The sequence below is a fragment of the Sturnus vulgaris genome, chromosome 5 (genome assembly GCF_052056855.1).
Source record: "Sturnus vulgaris isolate bStuVul1 chromosome 5, bStuVul1.hap1, whole genome shotgun sequence".
Lineage (NCBI taxonomy): Eukaryota > Metazoa > Chordata > Aves > Passeriformes > Sturnidae > Sturnus > Sturnus vulgaris.
This window is the reverse complement of record NC_142247.1, coordinates 26970846-26988201: the sequence shown is the minus strand read 5'-3', so window position 1 is coordinate 26988201 and position 17356 is coordinate 26970846. Positions and strand designations below refer to the sequence as shown.

Sequence of the window (17356 nt, the reverse complement as noted above, 5' to 3'; positions counted from 1 at the left end):
TTCTCCCAAGAGACTCTGCAGAAGATATGAAACACTATTACCATGTTTAACACCTAATTTTATCTTTCATTAGGGGCTCTATTCATAGTCCTGACCATGACACAGAAGCCACCTAAAGGTCTTAGACTAAATTCTGCCATAAGATAAATCATAGTGTATTTGCAGTTACAAATTTGAGAAATTACTCTGGATTATCAAAATTGTGCTTTTCAGCCAAAAGAAATAAAGTATATTTCTCCTGCTTTGTACATAGATACAACTACAGAAACAAACATTTAACCAAAGACAGCATGGTTGCTATTGCTGGGGCTTTGGACAGAAGTACCTAACCTGAAGGACAAACAAGAAAAAGCTTCCAAGGGAGACTGGAATAAAACCACCCACAACTACCCCACACAAATACAATCCAGCACAACTTCAATACTAAATCACTTTTATTCCAACACACTCTCAGCCTGACAACAGCTGTGGAAGGGAAATGTCTGCAACTGCAGTACCATGGACAGTGTACAGAAAAGTTGACAGAATCTAGAATAAGCTGAGTTGGAAAGACCCATCAGGATCATTGAGTCCCACTCCTGGCTCAGCACAGGACACCTCAAGAGTCACACCATGTGCCTGAGAACATTGTCCAAATGCTTCTTGAATGTGCCACTGACAACTGTGCACTCCACAGACTCTATCCCTTCCATTAAAACAAATGGCACCCTCATGCCCCCAACCCCCACATCCCTCCCACACCTCTTCTGCCCTGCCTATCCCTCCTAAAGAGCCTGCAACCATCCAACAGGGCACTCCAATCACAAGACTCATCCCGCTAAGTTTCACTTATGCCAATATCAAATTTCTGGGACTGGGTCAAAGGTTGTAGTTAATCTTGCCTGTTCCTCATGCTGCCTGCATTGGTGTAGAAATATTTCAGGTGTGGTACTTTGTAGCCAAACACCTTCTGAAGCACATTGAGGGATCCCTTTAAGTGCTCATTCTCCTCAAGTTTGGCACACCATCCCATTGCTCATCACTGGCAAGCCTAGTATTTTGCCATTCCCCTTTGAGCATTTCATCACTGAGTTTTTAAGCATCTTTAGGAAGATAAACATTCTGTGTCAGTGCAAGAGATTGAGAGAGTCTGCATTACATCCATAAGCTTCAGTATTTACATCAAGGAGTACCTTTAAATTTAAATAAACTTTCCTGCATTTCCACTGAAGCCCTACTATCTGCTTTAAGCCTATTAACATGGAATCATAGAATGGCCTGGATTGGAAGGAACCTTAAAGATTGTCTAGTTCCAATACCCCTACCATGAGCAGCAACACCTTTCACAACATACCAGGTTGCTCAGAGCTCTATCCCTCCTGTCCTTGAATACTTCTAGGGATGGGGCATCCACAGCTTCCCTGAGCAACCCGTGCCAATGCCTCATCAATCTCACAGTAAAGATTTGTTTCTAATATCTAAGCTAAACCTACTCTAAGTTGGATTGACACTACATGATGCCGTAAAACATTTTTCTCCATCTGTTTTCTAGGCTCCCTTCAGGTACCGTAAGGTTGAAATTAGGTCATGCCAAAGCCTTCTCTTTCCTGGGCTGAATAATTCCAGTTCTTTCAGCCTTTACTCAGAGAGGTGCTTCATCCTTCTAAACCTCTTGGTGGCCTCCTGCGGACATGCTCTTACAGGTCCATGTCCTTCCTGTGCTGGGGACCCCAGAGCTGGATCCAGCACTGCAGGTGGGGTCTCACCAGAGCAGAGCTGCAGAATTCCCTCCCTGGCCCTGCTGCCCACGCTGCTCTGGATACAGCCCAGGATACAGTTGGCTTTCTGGGCTGTGAGTGCACACCGCTGGGTTTTGTCCAGCCCCTCATCCACCAGTATCCCCAAGTCCTCAGCAGAGCTGCTCTCCATCTGTGCATCCCCCAGCCTGTGTTGATACCCGGGCTTGCCCCAACCCAGCTGCTGCACCTTGTACTTGGTCTTGCTAAGCCTCATATGAGTTTAGGCTCATCACTGATTTTTAGTTTCAAGCTCTAACACGGACAATTTTATACTCATGAAGCTCAGGACTGATATACTTTTTGCTACAGATTCACAGAATAATTCTGGTTGGAAAGGATCTCTAGGGCTCTCTATTCAACCTCCTTCTCAAACTGAAATCAGAAAAATAACTCTATATTACACTGTGCTTTATCAAGCTGAACACTGTAGAATCTTTCACCCATCCCAATAATTGTCCCACTGCATAGAGAAACATGCTCATCTTAAATGAAGTTATTTTAATGCATGCCTGCTGTCTCTTACCTGGCTTCTACACACTGCTCTAGCAAGCTTGGCTCAGTATTCTCAAAAGCATACTCAGTGGTACTGCAACCATTAGTTCCTTCTTCCTGAAGTCTTTTCTGCAGCCTGAAGATGCATTTCCCTAACAGCAGACAATTTTAGCGAACTGTTACTTCTTCTACACATCTGCTAGATTTAAAGTCTTCCAACAAATACAAAGCTTTGATTCAAAGCAGCTGTTATCTTTATCCATGCACTTCCCCAGAAACAACTACAGGAACTAAGACCTCATACTAAAATCTGCTCTAGCACAAGCTAAAATGAGTTATACACTGCCTTTCTGGGTTCACTATAACCCTTCTCTACAATGTATATCAACTCCAAAGAGAGCATGTCCTGCTCAGCCTGCAGCTCTGTTTCTGAACTAGAATTAAAAGTTATGGATTAACTTCTAAAAAACACCATACAGTTGAATAAAGAGTTGTAGTTTTACAAGCTCATATTTAAACACACAGAGATACAAAGAGAAAAAGATGCCCTGAACTGAAGGAGAAAGAAAGGACCAAATCAACAACTAAGCCTCAAAGATCAGAAATATATCAGGGAGGAGAATAAGAGGACATTAATAGGGCTGCTGTCTAAACCATCTCTGGTTTAGACAAAAACCAACAACAACAAAAAAGTAAAAATATTAACAAAGACACCACAAGTACGCAGCATTTGGAACGAATTCCTGATGAGGTATAGTACCCTACCAACAATTACATGCAGAAGTTTCTGTATCAGTCTTCCCAATCCTCCAAAATTACTTATCAGACTAATAAGATATTTCAAGACAGTAACAGCTCTTCAGAAAAAGTCCCACACTCTTTGACAAAGCAAATAACATCAGGAATTATTAACCACTGGAAAATTCATGTCATGACTAGTCAGTCAACAAATCCCAGGGACAGGGGAAGGAGTGAAGAAGAAACTTATCCAAAACTTTCATTCATACCTCCTATCAGTAAGTGAGAGGTGTTCCAGCACCTCTTAAAAAAAAAAAAAAAAAAAGGCTTGGGGGGTGTGGGGTGGGAGGGGCTACAGATACTGGAAGAAGCAGTGATGCTTTCTTAACAGAAAAAAGGGAATCTTCTCCACAGATCTCCATAGTGCTCTTGAAAATCCACATTCTGTATTTCATTTACAGCTGAAGGGGAGCAAATATGTCAGAAAAAGGCCTGTACTCCTCATCCAGCCTATTAAACAATATCCATGCAAATAAAATAAACCCTTGCACAGGCTTAAAATCATTCTTCAGAATCCTTGAGAAACTACCAAGAAATACAGGGAACAAGGAGGATTCGGTCAGCCTCTTAATATCATCCTAAAACTTGTGAGACAGCAGCCACCGCCCCCAGATTCACTCTCAGCCATTCACACTCCGTATCTTTAGTCACAAGTGGATAAAAGCCAACTTGGCTTTTGCAGAATGCGACAATGTTTGCCCCCCACTACAGAGTCGGGACAGGTAAGTCATTTTAAGCCACAGGTGAATGAACACTGGACAACTGGGAGACAGAACATTATTAGTTGAATAACTAACTGGAGTGCCCAGCATAATAAAGAGAGGAAACAGTTTCAGCAGGTGCAGAGAGGACCCCAGGTGAGCAGAGGGCTGTAGTATCTTTCCTATGAGGTTGAGGCTGGTCAGCCTGCACAAGAGAAGGCTCCAGGGAGATCTGGACAGCAGCCTTCCAGTATCTAACAGGGAGCCTACAAGAAGTATGGGGAGGGACTCTATCAGGAAGTGAAGTGACAAGACAAGGGGTGAAAATTTTAAACTGAAAGAGAGTAAAGTTAAATTAGATGTTAGCAAGAAATTCTTTCCTACAAGGGTGGTGAGGCACTGGAACAGGCTGTCTAGAGATGCTGTTGACATACCATTCCTGGAAGTGCTCAAGACCAGGCCGGATAGGGTGTGAGCAGCCTAGGCAAGTGCAAGGTGTCCATGCCCATAGCAGGGGTGTTGGAGTGAGATGATCTTTAAGGTCCTTTCCAAACCAAACTATTCTGTGATTCTATCAACTTGTCTATACTTCCCACTTTAAACCTAAATCAACACAGAAATGCATTAGAACTTAATTGCATCTAGGTGGTGCTCAAGGCAGAAAACCAAAATATTACAAATTAAGGTTGTGATCCTACAAATATTTAAGTAGTAAACTTTACCCAATGGAATAGATCTACTGATGATAATGAAGTTAGAGAACACGTTTGAAACAGAGAAACGTTGCCTACATTTGCAATATTAGCTTCAGAAATATAAGTTTTGTTATAACACTTTCCTACCATGAGCACTGCTGTTACACAATATAATAGTCTTAATATGTAAATACACAAGGCACAGTGGAACTGTAAAAATACAACAGAAGTTGAATACATAGAAACTCACTTCCATTTTAGGCTAGTTACACCAAGGTACCTACACTTGGAATTTTTCAAGAGTGAAAGGAGTAAAGCATTAGCCCTGTAGCTAGTAACTGCAAAGCCCAATGGAAAAAATAAATGAATGAACCATTTCATCTCTTTCTTGATGTGCATCTGGGAGGTAAAGTCAATTCCAAACACAGCACATATCCTATGCTCAAATTTGTGGCACTATCTGAAAGTAGGTAGAAACGAGGCCTGTGGCTTATTTCTTGTTTCATGCTGAAAATGACAAAGGGTGAAGCTTCTCTAAAATCTGAAATTCTTTAGCACATACTTTATTGCCTTGAATCATCTCTTTTACTAATTTATAGAACAGTTGGATAACATAAAAGGTACATCTAATTAAAATGCTGGAGCAAATAAATCCAATGGGCTATCAGTTAAGCTACTAGCTGAAGAAAGAGAACAACCTGGAGTTCAGTATGGAAAATAAGAATGCTACGCTTAAGACATAATTTGCTTCAGACAAGAGCAGGATGCTCTTTCAATAACACATACTGACATCCGAGTCAACAGAAAATGGTAAAAACATCTGCCATGTCACAGTCACACTCAATCCCAGCTTGGAGCTGGTTTGGCTTCTACAGAGAATACTTAGAATTTTACTTTCCATTCTGTAACTTAAAAAATGAGATTTACTTCAAAAAGCAAACAAGTCATTTAATGAGAAGCACAGAAAAGCTTCAGAGGGTCAAAGAACCTTCTTTTATCACTGATACTCCACATACCTGCTAGAAATCCAGAAAGGCAGTTGCTTTGTACAATATTCACCCACATCATAAATACCCATTCCCACATATCAGGTACACAAGCAACAATTCTTTCCAGAGAAATACGTATTTGTTACTAAAAAATAAAGTTGAGAAAGATCAAGACCTGCATTAAGGGAAGCACCTTTCTGCCAGTGAGGAACAGAACATAGATAACTGCTTGAAAAATAAACTATATGCTGTAGTAAACAAATTTTAGAGACAGACACATATAAAGCAATTTCTTAGAAGAAAAAAGGGAGAACAAAGAGAAGTAACAGCATCAGCTTCTGGAAATCTAAGCAGGATGCGTAGAATCTGATTTATTCACTCCTTCTACTGCTACCTCCACTACCTGGAGCTGCATTAACTCAGGCAACTGAAGTTAAGGAGTCATTTAGTACATATGAAGTGCTGAATGAAATCCCAAACAATTTGTCAGCCTGTGACAAATATATGTTATAAAAAGCACAGAAGTTCAAGTTGACTGCAAATACACTTGCCCAACATATCCTTTAAATGCTGTGATTTTTTAATACTAAGAGACAGGTCTGAGGTTTTACCAACCAAGAGCAGCTGAGTGCAGCTCCTTTGGAGAAGCCTAAGCCCCTATGAGACGCAAACTAAGCAAATCCCATAAGAAAATCAAACAGCCACCTTAAGAAAACAAAGAGCTGGGTGATAGATTTAAGCTCCATTAAAACCAGAAGAAACAAAATACAAAATGAAGACACTAAGGATGCCTCAGAAACATTTATGCTGATGTCAGCTTTGAGAAGATGCTCTTCTATATCTGACTTGGTATTTAGCAAACAAAAAAAACCCCGAAAACCCAAATAAAACACAGAGTGACACTGAGTCCATTTCCTTCCCTATATTTTCATATACTATAGTATTTTCTAAGTCCATCACAAGTCCCAGGAAAAAACTGTACAATCAAAAGATGCTGCACTGCACCTCTGTAGAAGTTACCTTCACCATGCTTTCAGAGGTGGCACACACTGAATACAGTAGAAACAGCAGCTGGTAATAAGTGGCTCATTTGTTAAGAGCCATGACTACAGCATTGCAAATGCTAAAAGGAACCTGACCCTCCCTCTCACCTCATTACACCAAATTACATATGTTTGGAAACAAATTTTGCTTCACCTCTGGTCAATAATTAATACATATGTGCAAAGAATAAAAATAAAAAAAAACCTCATGGTAACTGCTATTAATTATGAGTGGAGACAGAATAATCACTTTACTCCAAAACGGCCTGTTTTCTAACTCTTCACTTTACTTACACTCTATACAACTATGCTCAAGGAATAAAAGCCATGTGCCACTGCAGGCTTCCCTATAAATACAGCTGTATAGTGCTCTTTTTTTGGACACTGAAATCAAAAGCAAATAGCTGATTTCCTACAAAAAGATACTACGGAACCAATTCTAAGCAGTTTCTGCCCAAGGTATGGTGTTTTCTTCAGACTGTCAGAGTCACATGGTCACACAACACAGCTGGCTCTCACCAAGCTTCACTGTGCTATGTATTTATACCGTAGTAACCAGAGGAATAGTTCCATACAAGTTATGCCTCTGTCCCACCCCCAGAGAATCACATGCCTCAAATTAAATCACAGTAAGACCATGAGCAAAAAATTTAAGAAATTAATGTCTCTATAAGGGCTCAATGAGAGGGCAAAACCATTACACTGGTGAAAACATGACAATGGACATACCTCGAAGCATGCTTAAAACTGTAACTACTATTCAAGACTCAAATGAAACTGTAATCCAGTCAGATGATAATACTACCTATGTGCAGAAGACAGCTGGATATAAGAGCTGCTATTTCCTTAAACTTCCCAGCTGTTCTTCCATATTTTCAATGTACACTAACAGTTATGTAAAGGAAAACCAGCAATCATCTTCTGGTTTCAGACTTACTACCTATGTTCTAGAACCAGTTTGCCACTAACTGTAAAACCACATTAATATGTTAAATATATGCTTTACTAAATGAAAGGATTAGCAAAGGAGCTTTCAAAGATGGGAGGAAGCTCTAACTTCTGACATGGTTCGTCAGTTATAAATTACTTGACCCTTAACCTAGGATGAAGTTTCATAAAAGGGAAGATTACCTTCTTAGGAAAAGGGATTCAACATGCTAAATGATCAACAGAAACACATGCAAGAGGGCTCGTTCAGAGGAGCAGCAGTTACATGATAAATGGTCGTAAGATTAAGTCACTAGACAAATTGGATTAATGCTACTGGGCCTCTCTCACTCAGACCAATGTGTTTAACAGAATTTCAGGAGTTTAGGAGCCCCTACAGTTTACACTGATTGAAGGAAATTCATTCAAATTGACTATTGGGCATGCTGACCTATAAATACTAATTTTGACCTAGCAAGTTTTGGCCTTTTATTTTATGCTAGTTGAAAAACTCCCAGGGGACCTTTTATGAATGAGATACTGAAGACTAATTCTAGATTTCATTCAATAAAAAAAATGAAGCAGAAGCTATTCAAAGACAAGGAATAGTTTCTATTTTTGCAATGTCCAACAGCCCAAGGTAATATCTACAGATCACAAAGAAGCTTTAGGTCTTTAACTGACAGGCACAACTACAGCTACACATACCTATCTTCATTCATTATATCTGGAGAGAAGACAGAGAAAGATAAAAAAGTAGCTGAATACTTTCTCCCCACATCTAGTGATTATTGCTACATACTTCTTCCTTATTTTGCTTTTCTATAATTCTAGGCTGTAGCAGAAAACCTCTGAACAACAGCCACCACATGCTTACCTATCTGGGACATTAACCTTCATTAAAACTTCTATCACAAACTCCCTCAGGTAGGCACTTCCAAAGCACATACAAATATAATTACTTCCTCCCAGTCCTGCACTCAAATTCTGTTGTTTTGTGGTTTTTTTAAGATGGCAAGTTACTGTAACACGTAATAAGAGACAGGTTTAGAAATAACAAAACTACTCTACCTCCAAGTACAATATTTTACACTCAAGGTGTCTTAGCTCATGCATCTTGCAATTTAAAATTAATATACACTGTTCAAGCAGGATCCACATTAAATCCATACAGGTGAAAGAAACTCTAAACCAAAATATAACATGAAGTCTGCTTTCAAGTAAACGTCATCTGTTGACTACAGTGCTCCTGAAACAAATTAACCTGAAAAATTGTTAGCAAGTCTTCCTATGCAACGTATTTTATCCTACAAGGGGTAAGATTGCTACCCTTTTAGTTACTACTTTTGCGTATCAGATCTTACATGGAAGAAAATGTTTAAGAACATCCACGCTGGGAAAAAATAAATGCGCCTTCTGTTAAGCAAGGAAAAGATTAGGCCTCAGCCGTCTGAAAACATAAGCACTCAACTACAAAAAAGGCCTAAAAACGGGCAAAAGTAAAACCCGGGATGAAGCGCTACTTAAAAATCACAGTACACACGCCTATCACATTTTTGGCCATCCCTGCAAAGCTCATGTGATTCTGTTCTGAATTTGAAGAACCATTAGAAGTGAAGATAGAAGTGTGCTGACATTTTTGCAGTTTCTTTCACTTAATTTTTGAAAACAGGAAACAAAAAAAACAAACCCTAACAACACAAAAACACCACCCCAAATTTCTAGTGCTAGTAATTGATACTTGCAATCAAATACAAAATATTGCAGTATCGCGTTCCAGCAATGAAAGACTGCTAAACTGAGAACAGTAAAATACTCAAAGCCCAGAGAGGGACAGGAAAAGAACCTGCACTACAACAAGAGACCCTACATGTCACAATCAAGATATGCAGAAGTACAATTACTTCACGTCAGATTTTGTAGTCAGTTCAATCCACTTTATATTAGGCATCTATTGCTCTCAAGACAACAGCGAGATAGAAGAAACAGATGCTGGGATCACAGTATGTTAGAAAGCTACTCACAGACAGATGAAGTCTTCCACTCTTCCCTTGCAACAGAACAGAACCAGATCAAAATCAGACAGCACTGATCAGAAAACAAGCCTTAGCAAAGATCCAAGCTCCCTTTCCACCAAGGGAAAAGTTTTTCCAAGTTCACTAGCCTGTTTGCTTTATGTCTACATTCACCTTTATTTTTAACTCAGTGAATAAAGGATTAAGAAAAAACCCTTATGCTGATCCCAACCTGTTTTTCCCCAATTTGAAAACCAGCAACAGATGAAATACCTTAACAAATAAATACAAAAAAAATACACTAACAACTGATTAACCATTACGAAATCCAACACTAACATATTCTGCTCCAGAATAAAAACAGTACATAGCTTTCAAGATACACAGAAAAGGATGAGAAATATAATTCCCTTGGCCTGTATTTGTCTTGATAGCTTTGGATGCAGGCTTCCTCAAGCTGTTAAAGCACATGTATGAGATTTATAAACATCTTATTTTGTACATACGTGTTCAGAAAACCATTGCAAGCTCCATTTTAAATGATGATAACTCCTACTAGAAATACTTTGGAGTTGTCAAGTTCCCAGAATAGCCAAGTGGAAGGAAAGAAAATAAAACATCACCACAAAACTTACTTGATCTTGGTACTATGTGTAAATCACTAATTTAAACACTAGTTCTCCCCCTTCAGTTGATGCAGTCAGTCTAGTAACAGCTAGCCAGAAGCCAAAACCATGTATTCTGAATACTCGCTATATCTATATAATCTTGAATACAATTTTGAAATAAGGAAACTATGAAGATTCTCATATAAGAAAAATGCCATCTGACAAAACCAAGCACATCAAAGTTTCTGGTGTGACAGAAAAAAAAAACCCCAGTTTGGTAAAAACATGCACCTAACTGATCCAAACAGTCTAACGCAAAAATGGATATATGCTTTTACTTAGAAATGTTATATTCATATTTCCTGCTAGACACTTGCACTGCCCTCCCAATTTACTTACAGGAAGATCCAGAAGGTCTGAGCAGCAGTGCAAGCCATGTCAAACCATTTGCTGCTATGCTTAATTTTCCAAGTCTGGAAAGTGTTTACAGTTGTTAAAACGTTAACAAATGTTAACCAACCTTCTGAAAGGAATAAATTCATAGACTATTCGCCAAGAAACAGAAGAGGGCAGCCCAGAGGGATGGGGACTATTTATTCATAAAGCTCTAGCTCTTCACGGTGTTACCATCCAATAAAAAGGGGACTAAGCAGGTAGAAAGATACACACTAAAAAAAAAAAAAAAAAAAAAAAAGCAAGCATGAACATCTTGGAAGAGAAAAAGTATTCAGGACATTGAAGCAAGGCAAATTATGCAGTCTTTCACATATGCACTTACTCAAGTTGTCTCAGCAATACAGCGTAACTGCAAGTGGGACAAGAGGTGGTTTGTACAACCTAAGGCACTATTCACCGTGTGAAAGTTTAGGAACCCTTGACCCTAGCAGTCTTGCTGAGCAAGTAATTTCCTTTCAGCATGTGTTAAGGCCTATAGATCAGCCTCATCTTACCAGAGCAACCAAGGCCCAAGATGCAATCTGTGATCAGCCACTTAACAGTTATACCTGTGCTTACAGCGCAGTCTATTTGAAATAATCTCATTTGTTTCAAAGAGGCAGGTGAGATTTTGAGAAATAGTTGCTGGAGTTAAACCTTCAGGGCCCATGCTTAGGATCTCAGAGCTATTTCAAAAACATTTAACTCACAAAGAATACCCTAACGTCTATGAACAACAGCCATGAAGGAAAACATGTATTTCTACATAAAGATTATTTTTAATTAAACAAAAAGAGCCACTTACTTGTGTATACTCTCTCACCAGCCTTTTTAACCCAAGTTTTTTATTTAGTGTGCAGTCTAAGGATGTTCTTAAACCTTCTGAGGTACCAAAAAGCTAGTAGAGCACTATTCCTGACAGATACCACCTTTTCTCTGTAAAGAGAAAAACGGTTAGGATCTTCCAACACACCTAATTTTAAAAGCTAACCAAGAGGCACCTGAAGAAACATGCAAGTCAAAAGAAGACATAATTTTATCACTGTATTCCCCCTTTCCAAAACAATCTTTTCTCTTAAAATGAACTTAGTTTGCAATTCAGCCGAGTTCAACTGCCAAGCATTTCTAAACACTTGCATGTGTTCATCTTGTTTATGAGATGGAAACTATATCACAAAATTTCAAAAGCCCAAGGTGCAGCACAGCTGAATCCTAGACCACGAGTTAGATGACTACATTATTACAGAGGTGCTAAGAAACTAGCAGTATATTTGACTATCTGTAGGCCATCTGAAACTAATTCACCCCCTTGAGTCAAACAGCTGTTTTATTCTCTGCTCTTCATAAGCCTGTGTTTTACTTTTTCTCTTTCCTTTTTAAGCAGTGAAAGGGGCTAGAAAAAATTTCATTCTTCTACATATTCATCTTCCAGTATGTGTGCTCCTCTGCTAGTGCCAGACACCATGTTTACATGAATATGAAGTCAAAGTACAGGGATGTTCAAGTCAAGACACTTCAAAACTAAAACAAAATACAGACAGTTAAAACAGTGAGTTAGAAACCTGTACAGGCTCAGTAAACACGTGACTGGCCAACATTAACTTCTAAAACTTTTGGACAGGAGTAAGCCAACATCTGCAGGTCTAGAATTTCCACAGCTTTAACCAGCTAATAGGTTTTGCTTACATTAACACACGCTTTGGAGAGAATTGCATCTCCTATGAACAGCGTACTTGGTATTACCACACTGACAGAAGCATACAAGTCATGAACAATTAAAGCCTTTCTGGTATGGTAACAAAGCATTTTAAGATAATTATCTAGTGTATTTTCCCTCCCCTTTACTGTAGATACAAAGGCACCGGCTGCTCACTTTTAAACTGGCAGGCAGAACTGTAGGACCGTCACTAGACGCAGGATGAGCACCCATACACAGCCTTATCATTTGCTTCTGCTAATGCATAAAATATAAAGAGCTTCCAGGATTTTGCAAGCAGGAGACAGAAAGTTACATACCGGTTGTTTTACTGACAGACAAATCTTAGGAGGTTGCACGGACTGTCCAAAATAACACCAAAAATAAGAGGCTGCCATTCACCATCTGTTTGCCTCTCCCTCAGGAAAAAAAGTGCTTATCACAAGAAGAAATGGAGCCTGGCTCCAGGGAAGAGGAAGAAGGGGAGAGAGGAAATTTCCACGCAAATTCTAAGTGAATCACGCCGCGATGCCTGCGCCTGGCCGCGCCGGCCTGCCCCGGCAAACATAAGCGGTTCCGGGGCCACCGTCCCTCCACCACCCCGGCCGGTGGCCCGGCCCGGCCCAAGGGCTTCCCCGAGCCAGAGGAGGGGGGTGCGGCGAGGAGGAAATAAATACAGCCTCCTCCGGGCAGCGACACGGAGGGAGCCCCTTCCCCGGCGCCCCCGGGAAAGAGGAGCCGCCCGCTCGCCCCCGCGCCCTCCCCTCACGGCCCGCTGCCCTCGGCGCCCGACAGCGGCCCGGAGCGTCCTCCCGTCGCCGGGGCTGCACCGGCGGGTGGGCTGCGGCCTGCGCCGTCCCGGCGAAGCCTCGGCGCTCTCGTAGTCAGAGCGGCCCGGCTCCCCCCCGCCTCCTCCTCGTCTCTCCTTCCCTCCACGGCCCGGCCTTCAGCTCGCACTCACCCGCCTTCCTCCTGCCTGCCCAGCCCGTGGTGCGTGTGCGAGGCTCTCCCTCTCAGGCTGCCCGGCGCGGCGGGGGCGGCCGGGCGGGTGGGTGAGTGAGTGAGCGTGCGGGAAAGGAGGCGAGGGGAAAAGGAGGAGAAGGGTGGGGAGGGAAGGAGAGAGGCGGTGAGGAAGGAAAGAAGCGGAGGGGAGAAACCCTCAGCGGCGCTCCTGGGGCGGGACGTGCGGCGGCGGCCGGTCGGGCGCTCGGGCGGCTGCTCCGACGACCTTTACGCGAGGAACGGGCAATCTCCGAGCTCGGGGCGCTCTGCTGCCAGCCCGGCCACCATCTTACATTGGGGAGACTTGCTCCGGACGCCGCCCCCGCTGCGCGTGCGCTGCCGACAGTGGGCGGGGAGTGGCGCGGGAGGGGGGACGGGGCGCGACGGCAGCGGCCGCGACGGCGCGGGGCATGACGGGACTTGTAGGCGGCGGCGGTGGCCCGGACAGCGCGGGAGGAGGCGGAGGCGGTGGCCGCGCCGGCCCTGCCGGAGCTCGGTCTTCTTCCGCCAGGCCGGGGATCTGATGTTCTCCGTCGGGCAGAGCCATCCCGCCGCCGTGCTCCGGGGAGTCCGCGTCCGTACACTCCCTGCAACTTCAGCCACCTGTTGCTGTGTTGCTGGACATTAAACCGCGCGTTTTTCAAGCACTGGGTTGGTTTCTTTAAAAAAATATTTTTCCCTGTCATTGGTGTTGCTTTGGAGTTTTTTTTCCCCTGCCGGGTCGAAGCGATTCTGCGTACCTCCCCGTCAGACTTTGCCAACAACCGGCAAAGTTGGCGGTTTATATCTTAGGCGATATAAAGCGTAAATCACCGGGACTTACCCTTTTACACCCACACCCAGACTACGCAGCAGGGCAGAGCAGCTCGGGGCCAAACACACAGACAGCCTCTGACACAGGGGATGACAAACAAGGGGACACAACAGCAAGAGAAAACTCTCGGTCAGAAGAGCGACCGCAAGCACCGAGAGAATGAGGAGGGGCATGGCCGAGATGAGACCGACGCTGAGCTGATGAGGCTCAGAAGGAAGAAGATGCCAACAGAACGACTTATTCCAAGAACTGCAAAGATAGATGCCCAAGAATCCTACACTCAGAATCCTCTACCTCTCTTCACACTCCTACAAGTCCTAATCCACTAAAATGCATCTCTGCAGTGCAGAGAACACGACCTTGAAAAAACCATCTCATCTCTCTTGAAAAGCATCCAATCAGATTCCGATGCCTGTCTAAGCTCCTGAGTCAAAGGTTTGATGGTACCGGTGCCAGGCCGAGGAAGGCAGCAATCAGAGATGCTAAGAATGATGCCAGAGTTTCCAAAAGGAACCTTGAAGGGCAAAGGGAAAAGACATGCCACACGAGACACACTAAAGACACACATTGCACGATAGACAAGTGAAACAACAAACACCAGGGCCGCTCTGCCCTGCAAATTTCAGCATCTTCATACCTACACTTCATATGGCCAATGGGGACACAGCTTGGACATCCCCGTCTCCAAACCTGACTCAAAAACCTCTCCCACAGAGTCCTGACCCCACATCCCGCTTTCATCCTCCCTGGGGGTTGAAGCCCTTGACTTATCTCTCGGACATCCAGGGATGTGAACCCACAATGGGTGTGAGGGAAGGCTGCCTCATCCTGTGGCAATTTCGTGCTCTCACTGGGCTGCTGTCACTGATGTCAGCTGCAATAAATGAAAACAAACATCAATGCATGATCTGAGCAGCACCATCAGCCAAAACCTGGCAATTTTGCTGCTCACCATCTCCTGACAATGCCCGCACCCTCGGGCCACATGCTTCGGCCACACGCAGAGCCTGACGCCGTCATCTCAGGGTAGGCATGGCTGAAGAGGAGACAAGGTGATGTGGCAATTGCTCAAACTTGAGTGGACCCTCGCTCCTCCTCCCTACCTCCCCAACTCACCACAGCTCCTCACCTTTTCCTCAAGGTTACCTGGATGGCATCTCCAAACAGGAAAATGTCAAGTCTTCATCACAGACTCTTGTAATACTTCCAGAGTTCTCAGGACAGTGGCAAACCGTCTTTGTTAGTGAGGAGGGATCTCAGCTTAATACCAGTGCAATGCCTAAAACACACCAAAAGTAATGGATGCTTAGACTTGCACCAGAATTTGAGACCTTAACCACAAGTAACTGCATCTGTCACTACTCACTGTGCCCACCTCCACTTGACAGATGATATCCACCATGACTTCCTAAAAATTAAGAGAAAGAACAGTGCTGTAACACAGTCACCATTTATGCTTCCCTTGCGAGGATAAACAGTGACAGACCTGCTCGGTGGAAGCCCCTCACCCATAATGGGGTGCTTTCCTCCAGATTTAAACCATCTGCATCTGAAAGGAAGTTAGGACAAAGGTTAAAAACCTGCAGGATACCTTAACAGCTCCACAGAACCTTGTGTCTACCTAGGAAAACCATCCAGAATCCAAATATACTCTCCATTGCAAATTTCAAGTCCCCAGGACTTATGCTTTTACACCCACACCCACACTATGTAGCAGAGCAGAGCAGCTCCAGGCCAAATACACAGACGCCTCTGACACAGGGGATGACAAACAAGGGGACACAACAAGGAAAGAAAACCCTCGGGAAGAAGAATGACTGCAAGCACCGAGAGAATGAGGAAGGACATGGTCGAGATGAGACCAACGCTGAGCTGATGAGGCTCAGAGAAGCCGGGAGGAAGAAGATGCTAACAGAACGACTTATTCCAAGAACTGCAAAGATGGGTGCCCGAGAACCCTACACTCAGAATCCTCTACCTATCTCCACGCTCCTACAAGTCCTACTCCACTAAAATTGGATCTCAGTGGTGCACAGCTGACCATAATAGCTCAGAATAAGACCTTCAAAGACATCTGATTGGATGCTTCTAAAGAGAGATGAGATTCCGATGCCTGTCCAAGCTCCCAACTCAAAGGTTTGATGGCACTGGCGCTGGGCCAGGAAGGGTGGGAATAGAAATGCTAAGAATGATGCTAGAGGTCCCAATAAGCCCCTCGAAGGGCAAAGGCAAAAGACATGCCACACAAGACACACACTGCACGATAGACAAATGATACGACAGACACCAGGGCCTCTCTGCCCTGTGCACCTCAGCATTGTAGGACTTACCCTTTCAATGGCCAAAGAGGACACATCTTCGACACCCCCATCTCCAAAGCTGACTCAAAAACCCCTCCCACAGACTCCCAACCCCAAATCCCACTTTCATCCTCCCTGGGGGTTGAAGCCCTTCACTTATCTCTTGGACGTCCGGGGATGTGAACCCACAATGGGTGCAAAGGGAGGCTGCCTCGTCCTCTGGCAATTTCCTGCCCTCACCAGCCTGCTGTCTCTTAAGTCAGCTACAATAAAGAAAACCAAACATCAATGCGTGATCTCAGCAGCACCATCAGCCAAAACCTGACAATTCTGCTGCTCTCCTGACAATGCCCGCCCGCTTCAGCCGCGCTCAGAGCCTGACGCCGTCATCTCAGGGTAGGCACGGCTGAAGAGGAGACAAGGTGATGTGGCACTGCTCACACTTGAGTGGACCCTCGCTCCTCCTCCCTACCTCCCCAGCTCACCACAGCTCCTCACCTCTGCCTGAAGGTTACCTGGATGGCATCTCCAAACAGGAAAATGTCAAGTCTTCATCACAGACTCCTGTAACACTTCCAGAGTTCTCAGGACAGCGGCAAACGGTCTCTGTTGGTCGCTTGGTGAAGGGAGATCTCAGCTTAATGCTAAGTGCACTTCCTAAAATACACCAACAGAAATGGATGCTTAGATTTGCACCAAAAACACCACTGCCTTAACCATACAAATACATAGATTAAAAACTGTCAAAACAATTCCACCAAAATAAGCCCACTCCAATTACCCATAACCAAACTCTCCAATATTTTTTAAAAAACCATGTCAAATCCCCTTAAAAAAACTGCCAATATATATGTGGACCAAAAAAAAGAACCCAAAAATAAAAAAGCCCTACATCTAACCAAATAAAAACCAAAAAAATGTGTTTTCACCTGCAAAAATTCATTGACCTAACACACCAAATCCACTAAAATATAAAACTGCAGTTAGCACTAGTATGCAGTATACACTAAGCCCATCACAACATATAAAAACAAAACCTGTTTCTGTTACTAACTTAAAAAAG

The 17356-nt window shown here is 43.3% G+C and overlaps 1 protein-coding gene and 1 long non-coding RNA gene across 6 annotated transcripts in view; both read right to left on the bottom strand.

Moving 5' to 3' along the window:
* The window catches only part of CNOT4 (CCR4-NOT transcription complex subunit 4), a 77025-nt gene extending 63499 nt beyond the window's left edge, over window positions 1-13526 (bottom strand). For 3 of the 5 annotated variants that reach the window (XM_088165133.1, XM_014889828.2, XM_014889829.2), the window contains exon 1: window positions 13139-13524. The gene's annotated coding sequence lies outside the window, so the exon portion shown is untranslated. Of the gene's footprint in view, window positions 1-10566; window positions 10589-13138 lie in introns of those variants that run through there. The other 2 variants (XM_014889831.2, XM_088165132.1) reach the window with 2 other exon arrangements.
* A 153-nt stretch (window positions 13527-13679) lies between these two features.
* Window positions 13680-17102, bottom strand: LOC148223599 (uncharacterized). Its single transcript, XR_015804173.1, has 6 exons — window positions 16809-17102; window positions 15480-16556; window positions 15360-15401; window positions 15140-15272; window positions 14946-15029; window positions 13680-14867 (listed from the first exon to the last, which is right to left on the bottom strand). It is a non-coding gene; the product is annotated as an uncharacterized LOC148223599 (long non-coding RNA).
* Window positions 17103-17356: the final 254 nt, after the last annotated feature.